The sequence below is a fragment of the Myodes glareolus genome, chromosome 1 (assembly GCF_982192425.1).
Source record: "Myodes glareolus chromosome 1, mMyoGla1.1, whole genome shotgun sequence".
NCBI lineage: Eukaryota > Metazoa > Chordata > Mammalia > Rodentia > Cricetidae > Myodes > Myodes glareolus.
The window spans coordinates 56,518,708-56,525,239 of record NC_142026.1 but is presented as its reverse complement, the minus strand read 5'-3'; the positions used below and the strand labels follow the sequence as shown (position 1 = coordinate 56,525,239).

The following is a 6,532-nucleotide window of genomic DNA, read 5'->3' as shown; positions in this document are numbered from 1 at the left end:
CAGCTGAGCAAAGAAAGGTGTTTTTTGCTCTAGTCAGTCAGCAGAGTCTAGTCCCTTCAGAGGCATCCATGCAGTTGTCCATATAGATAGTGGGATCTTAAGACTCAGAGGCAGAAAGATCCCTTCTCCAGAAGAAAAACACAGTTACTCATTAAGGTCCACAAAGAAGCCAGTGTGCCAGGGAAGCACAAGTGTCCCCTCCAGGGGGACTGTTGAACTACTATCTGGTCACAGCATTGTTGTTGGGTCATATCATATACTTGTTGTGTGATATTTGATCATACTGTGAACCCTGGGTTTGTATTTGCATTAATTAAGTAAAATCAACTTTGGGTCAAGAGGCTGAGTTGATAGAAAGTCATAGAGAGCCAAAGGGTATCTGGAAGACAGAGAGACACACAAGAAGTAGAAGGGAGTGGCTTTGAGGGGCATGGTTTGTTCTCATTTGGCAGCGGGAAGGCTGCTCTCCTTCAGAGATGCCAGCAAAGAGAGGTCAACTAGTTGCTTCTCAGCCTCTCTTAGCTAGCAGGTTTTCACCCCAGTCATTGACTCCCAAGTATTATTGATACATAGAATGACAGAAATTTAATTAAAAGTTATATATTTGGCAGCAGCAACAGAACTAGTATCTGCAGGAACAGAATTCCTGCCAGTTTACAACCTGAGCAGCCAGGCTGCTGCCAGAGAAACAGTCAATGGAAAACCAATTGAGAACCCCACACTGGATGCCAATTGAGTCAGTCTTTCTTGGGGATCACTAACCTGCAAATAATGACATAGAAGACATATTAATTATCAAAACTTGGCCTTTAGCTTAGACTTACTCCCAACTAGCTCTTATATTTTAAATGAACCTGCTTTTATTAATCTATGTTCTGTCACATAGTTTTTTTTTTACCTCTTTCCTTCTATATGTCCAGTTTTCTCGGTGTCTTGTTGGTGTCTCCCCTTCTCTCTTCTTCCCAGAGTTCCTCTCTCTCCCCAGAAGTCTCACTATTTTGTTCTGCTTAGCTATTAGCCATTCAGCTTTTTATTAAACCAATCACAATGACACATCTTCACACAGTATAAACAAATATCCTGTAACATATACTTTTACAGAGATAGCCTATGTGATATTCATACATATATTCTTTTGTAGCCACATTTTTCTTTATTAACATCTTCCTCATCAATTTTCTAGTCTATCCTTTCTTCCTATAATGACAACTACTACAATGGATTTGAGAAGTATCATTTCCATATATGTCCTTAAAATGAGCTAGATTTCATCTATGCCAAGGCATATATGTTTAAATTCTGACATCATGGCTGGAGCAGTGGCTCATTAATAAGAGCATCGAGAACTCACTTTCGATTCTCACCACCCATTTGGTGGCTGAAAACTGTCTATAATTGCAGTTCCAGGCTATCCAACACCCTCTTCTGGCCTCCTCAAGAATCAGGCATGAATGTGGTACATATACATACATGCAGGTAAAACCCATACTGTTGGGGGCCAGCCTCGACAAAAATACATTCTTAAGAGTGGAGGCGTGGGAATTTAGAAATATAGTAAAGAATGCAAAGACGCGAATGAAAATAATAAAACACAGAAACGTTTAGATAGTACCGGGAGGGAATTTTTCAGTGAGTACTGAAAATTCACCAATTAATTAAATTAACCAGTTTAATTTCCAACTGGTTAATATACCCCTGACCTTAAAAGGTAGGAGTAAAACAAAAGACTGCATTAACATACAAATTGAAAGTCATGGGCTACTTTCATCACTCATGTCCTAGACTCACACTGTAGACCAAACACTCTGTAGGCAAACCACTCCCTGGGTGGAATCCCAAGTTATTTTCATAAAGGGAACTGGGACTTAGTTGGAGCCTTAGACTTTTGTTTGAGGTAGGAACCAACTACTTCCCTATTTCAGGAGCACAAGGTCTGGCAACTAGCCACACCTGTAGACAATAGCCTTGAGAGAGCAGAACTCTCTGATTTACTACAAGGTAGGACCTTTGTTTGAGGTAGAAGCACAATAACCTTGAATGAACAAGAAACAAGTCCCAAACTCTCTGACTTTCATAACTTGTCATTTTACATGTATCTTTGTAGAGTATTGTATTTGTTATGTTCTTATCTCATAAACTTCAGACACATTGTCATGAAGCTTTATTTCATTCTGGGATAATTTAGCACAGTCAATCTTTCTGTATGATATTCCTAATTAATATTCAGTCAGTGATTAAAATTAATTTCTAATAGGTACTTACGTTGTTTTGCTTATAATAGGAAAATGTGACCATTTTGTGTGTGTGTGTGTGTGTGTGTGTGTGTGCCACAACACACATGTGGTCAGATTGACTTTCTTTCGACCATGTGTGTTCTGGGGAAGAAACTCAGGGCATCCTGTACCCACTGCACCCTCTTACCAACCCTTAAACATTAGCTTCAGACTGATTTTCTAGCATTGCAGTTGCAGAACTGAAATATATGAGAACCAAAGCCAAAGTCTTAATCCTGCAATGTCTGAATTAAAAAGTAAGTTGGAATATCCAAGCTTCTTCCTAAGGTTCAGTGCAAAACTTACAACAGCAAGAAGAGAGTTTTTTGTTGTTGTTGTTTTTTACAATCGCCAAGCCTTTCCCTGGCACACATAAATTTCCAAGATATGCCTTTCTATTTAAGAATTCAGAAACTGTAATGATTGTTCTGTCTCTTTAAGAGACAAACCACGCCCACTCCCTCCCCCATCTGTTGAGGCAGGCTGATCTTCAGCTTCCAGCCCGAGCTCTCTCTTTCTGTCTCCCTCTCTCAAAGAGGCAGCTTCTGCCTCTCTCCCCACTTTTCCTTTAACCCTTCTCTGTCTCTTCTCTTCTCCCCACCCCTCTCTCTCTTTTTTCTCTGTCTTTCTCCCCCCTTCTCCCCCTTTTCCTTCCCCTCCATAACCCCGCTAAGAAATGTCCAACTTTACTCTACATGATGTGCTTATTCGTCCCTCTCGCCCTCCGTAGCTGAAAGACCTGGATAAATCCAGACCCCCCCCCCAGCAGGAAAAAATAGAGCCAAAAATCTAAGCAGGGAGAGAAGAATCAGAAATCTAGAATTAGCTGGTTCAGTGTTTCAGGAACTAGCTGAAGAAAAAAGTAGATTGTAATCCTGAGAATAACCTTGAGGAATAGGGAGTTGCCCCCCTTGTGATCCTCACTGGTATTTTCAGAATTTTCTGTGACACCCTCCCTACCCCTTTCAGATGATGGGCTGTGGTTTCTATTATTCCATTGGTACACTTTAAGAACTAACCACGCCCATCCCAGCCACTTTTGACCCTCCTCCCGCCGCCATCTTCTCGCGTGCGCGCGCGCGTGTGTGTATGCGTGTGTGTGTGTGTGTGTGTGTGTGTGTGTGTGTGTGTGTTTCGTCTCGTATGTACGTGTGTCTTTGTTTTCTCTCTGTTTTCTCTCCTTTAAGCAATAAATGTCTCCCTCTTCTTTAAATAATACTATGTCCTATGAGCCTTTTATCCACTGTAACCGCCTGCCTTACTCCTCCGGCCGCATGGCGCTACAGGGACTCACCGCCATCCTTGCTGGACTCTGCGAGCCACGGGGCCATTCCATCATCATTATTTTTTAAAAAGAACAATATTTTGGTGCCGTGACTCGGATATTCACCCGCCAAAGGCCAGAGTTCACCTTTCCTTCGGGACTCTGACCACCAACTTCCGGGATTGAATTGGACCAAGGGACTTCACAACCCCGCCAACTGCCTGGACCACATTTCTACAAACAACACCGGCTTCTAATTGTAAGTTTCCTCACTCCAGCCAGCTTATCTGAGCCTTTTAACCCGTGATTGACCGGTCCTCCCAGTGTTTCTGGGCTCGGGGAGGGGTACTTTCTGCCCCGTCGCTGGCATCCATTACGGCTTGTGTCCTCTGTTAAGCCCGTGCATTCCTGCACCTGGGGACCCAGGGTTCTCAGGCTTCTTCTTTTTTATTTCAGTCTTTTCTTCCTTCCAACCTTTCTCGCGGTCGTAATTGGCTGATCCGGTTCGGCCAATACCCACCACATGTGGAATTGAGGACGCTCCCCCACATGTCCTGGGTGGTCGATTTGCATCTCACCTAAACGGGGAGCCGTTCCCCATAGGCTCGAGATGCCACGGTTTTTTGCGGGTGATGCCATGGTTTTTTGCAGGTTTTTCATGCTCTTGACCTGGGAAAGCAAGTTGTACCAGCCTAAATATGCCTTAAATTGTCTGTTTATGCGGGTTTTTCACGATTCAGACTCTGGATAACAACCAGGCGGCCCCTGGCTTTTAAAATTCCCGCGGTCTTTCCATTCAAGTCGCAACATGTGGCCGCCGCCATGTTCATTGGGGTCAGGTGACTTTATTGCTAGATTCACTGAGAGCCAGATCACCAGGCCCTCCCACTGTTATGTATGTCCCGCTTTCCCCTCCCCCTCCTCAGTGTTCACTAAAATCCCCTCCTTAGCTGTGATTACAGGTGTTTTGCATAGTGACATGCTTTCTGATAGGGCCCATCAGAAACATAAACTTTGCCTAATTCCTGTTCTCTATATATAATGATTGTTCATTTCATCTCGTTTCAGACTACAAAATCATAAACTGGTATGTACTTTTAAGCTGTTTTTTACCATTGTCAGTTCTGCCACTGATCTTAATGTTACAAACAGTTTTTTTTTCTTTCTGTCTGTCTTTTTACAAATGTGGATCTTACTTATTAAGAGTCAATACAGTCAAACTCAAACCCAATCTTCCAGACAGATTCTATAATACAACTATACCTAATAATCAGCCCTCAACTGCTCAAAGATCTGGGGAATGCAATATTTAAATGTTTAATTATTTAAAAAACTTCTCATAACCAAAAGAGACAGGTTGGCTCCTAGCAAACACTCTGTTTCCTCCAAGAAGACAAAAGACAGACGGTCACGTCACTGACCACCGTCCATCTGCAGTTTGCTTTGACTGCCAAGCGCTGACCATTAGGCAAAAACTGCCTATCACCTAAACTGGAGACCTCCAAATGTGGACATAATCCCTGGAATCGACAGTCTAGCTGCGCAGGTAAGGTAGTCCTGTCTTCCTAAAGATTTCTTGGTCCACAGAGTCTTCAAAAGCCTGGCAGCTCTGCACTAAACAACAAAGGTCAAATGCAACCTTCAGCGACCAGGGAGGACCAAAGAGTAGCTCTGGGTGCCAACCAAGTAAGTTCTCTGTCATTTTTTAATCAGTAACTCAAGTAAAATCTTATCCTTCTCAAAGATCTCTGACAGTCTGATAGCTGAGAGGTTTTGCCAGGTTGTCTCACCAAATAAAAATATTTTTCATTATAATTTCTGTTTTTACAAACCCAAGGAGTTCTTAATATAATATATATGTCTAAAACTTCTGTTTTTCTTATAAGTTACAGGGAGCCAAATTTAAAAAAAAAACACCGTAATCAGGTCAGATACAAACCTCTCAGTACCCTGGTCCTAAAATTTTTTCTCAATTTAACTTTGTCCTCTTTCCTGCCAATACCCTAACCAGGTCCAAGGGACACCAGACATTTCCATGCCACAGACACCTGTCCTGTCGGAAACAGAGACCAGCTATGCCAAGACGTGACCAGCACCCAGCTTCTCTCGGATCTCCCTCACCCCCACACCCCCCCAAAGACGACGCCCACAAATCAGCCGGAAGCAGTCTTGAGAATTCGCCGCCCCAATTCCTTCAACCTGTAATGTCTAACCTTCTACTTTGTGCGCGCGCGCGCGCGCGTGTGTGTGTGTGTGTGTGTGTGTGTGTGTGTGTGTGTGTGTGTGTGTGTGTGTATGCATGCGTGTGTGTTTGTTTCATCTCGTATGTACGTGTATCTTTGTTTTCTCTCTGTTTTCTCTCCTTTAAGCAATAAATGTCTCCCTCTTCTTTAAATAATACTATGTCCTATGAGCCTTTTATCCGCTGTAACCGCCTGTCTGACTCCCCCGGCCACATGGCGCTGCAGGGACTCACGGCCATCCTTGCCGGACTCTGCGAGCTGCGGGGCCATCCCATCATCATTATTTTTAAAAAAGAACATCCCTTAAAAACCCCTTCTCCCAGCTACTCGGGGTTGAACTCTTCCCCTGCGTGGGTTATGAGTCTCGGCCCCAGTGCACTGGTTCCCACCTTGTCGATTAAACCTCGTGTGATTGCAGCAAGGATGGTCTCTCGAGAGTTACTGGGGGGGGGATTGTGTTATCCCGAGACTTGAGTGAGAGTCTCCCCACACTGGGGGCCTTTCAGGACCAGCCACCTTCCCTACTGCATGGTCTCTGAGACTGGCTGCTTTTGGGTCCCCAGCAGTCCTGGAGACTCACAGCATCCATGCCTCCCACCCGCTGCCTGCCCACACCTCTCGCTGGGGACCAGTCAGCTGCCACATGGTTGGGGACCAGCCACCTTGATTTGTGGACCTGCCCCGTGGTCTCGACCCCACAGCAAGCTGCTGGGGACCCGTGGCAAATCCATTGTAGAAACCACATGGTACAA

General features: G+C 44.2%; 1 long non-coding RNA gene across 1 annotated transcript; it reads left to right on the top strand.

Moving 5' to 3' along the window:
• Positions 1–1,374: 1,374 nt before the first annotated feature.
• Positions 1,375–6,201, top strand: LOC148123360 (uncharacterized). The gene is made up of 2 exons (XR_015738051.1): positions 1,375–5,223; positions 5,549–6,201. It is a non-coding gene; the product is annotated as an uncharacterized LOC148123360 (long non-coding RNA).
• The last annotated feature ends 331 nt before the right edge of the window (positions 6,202–6,532 follow it).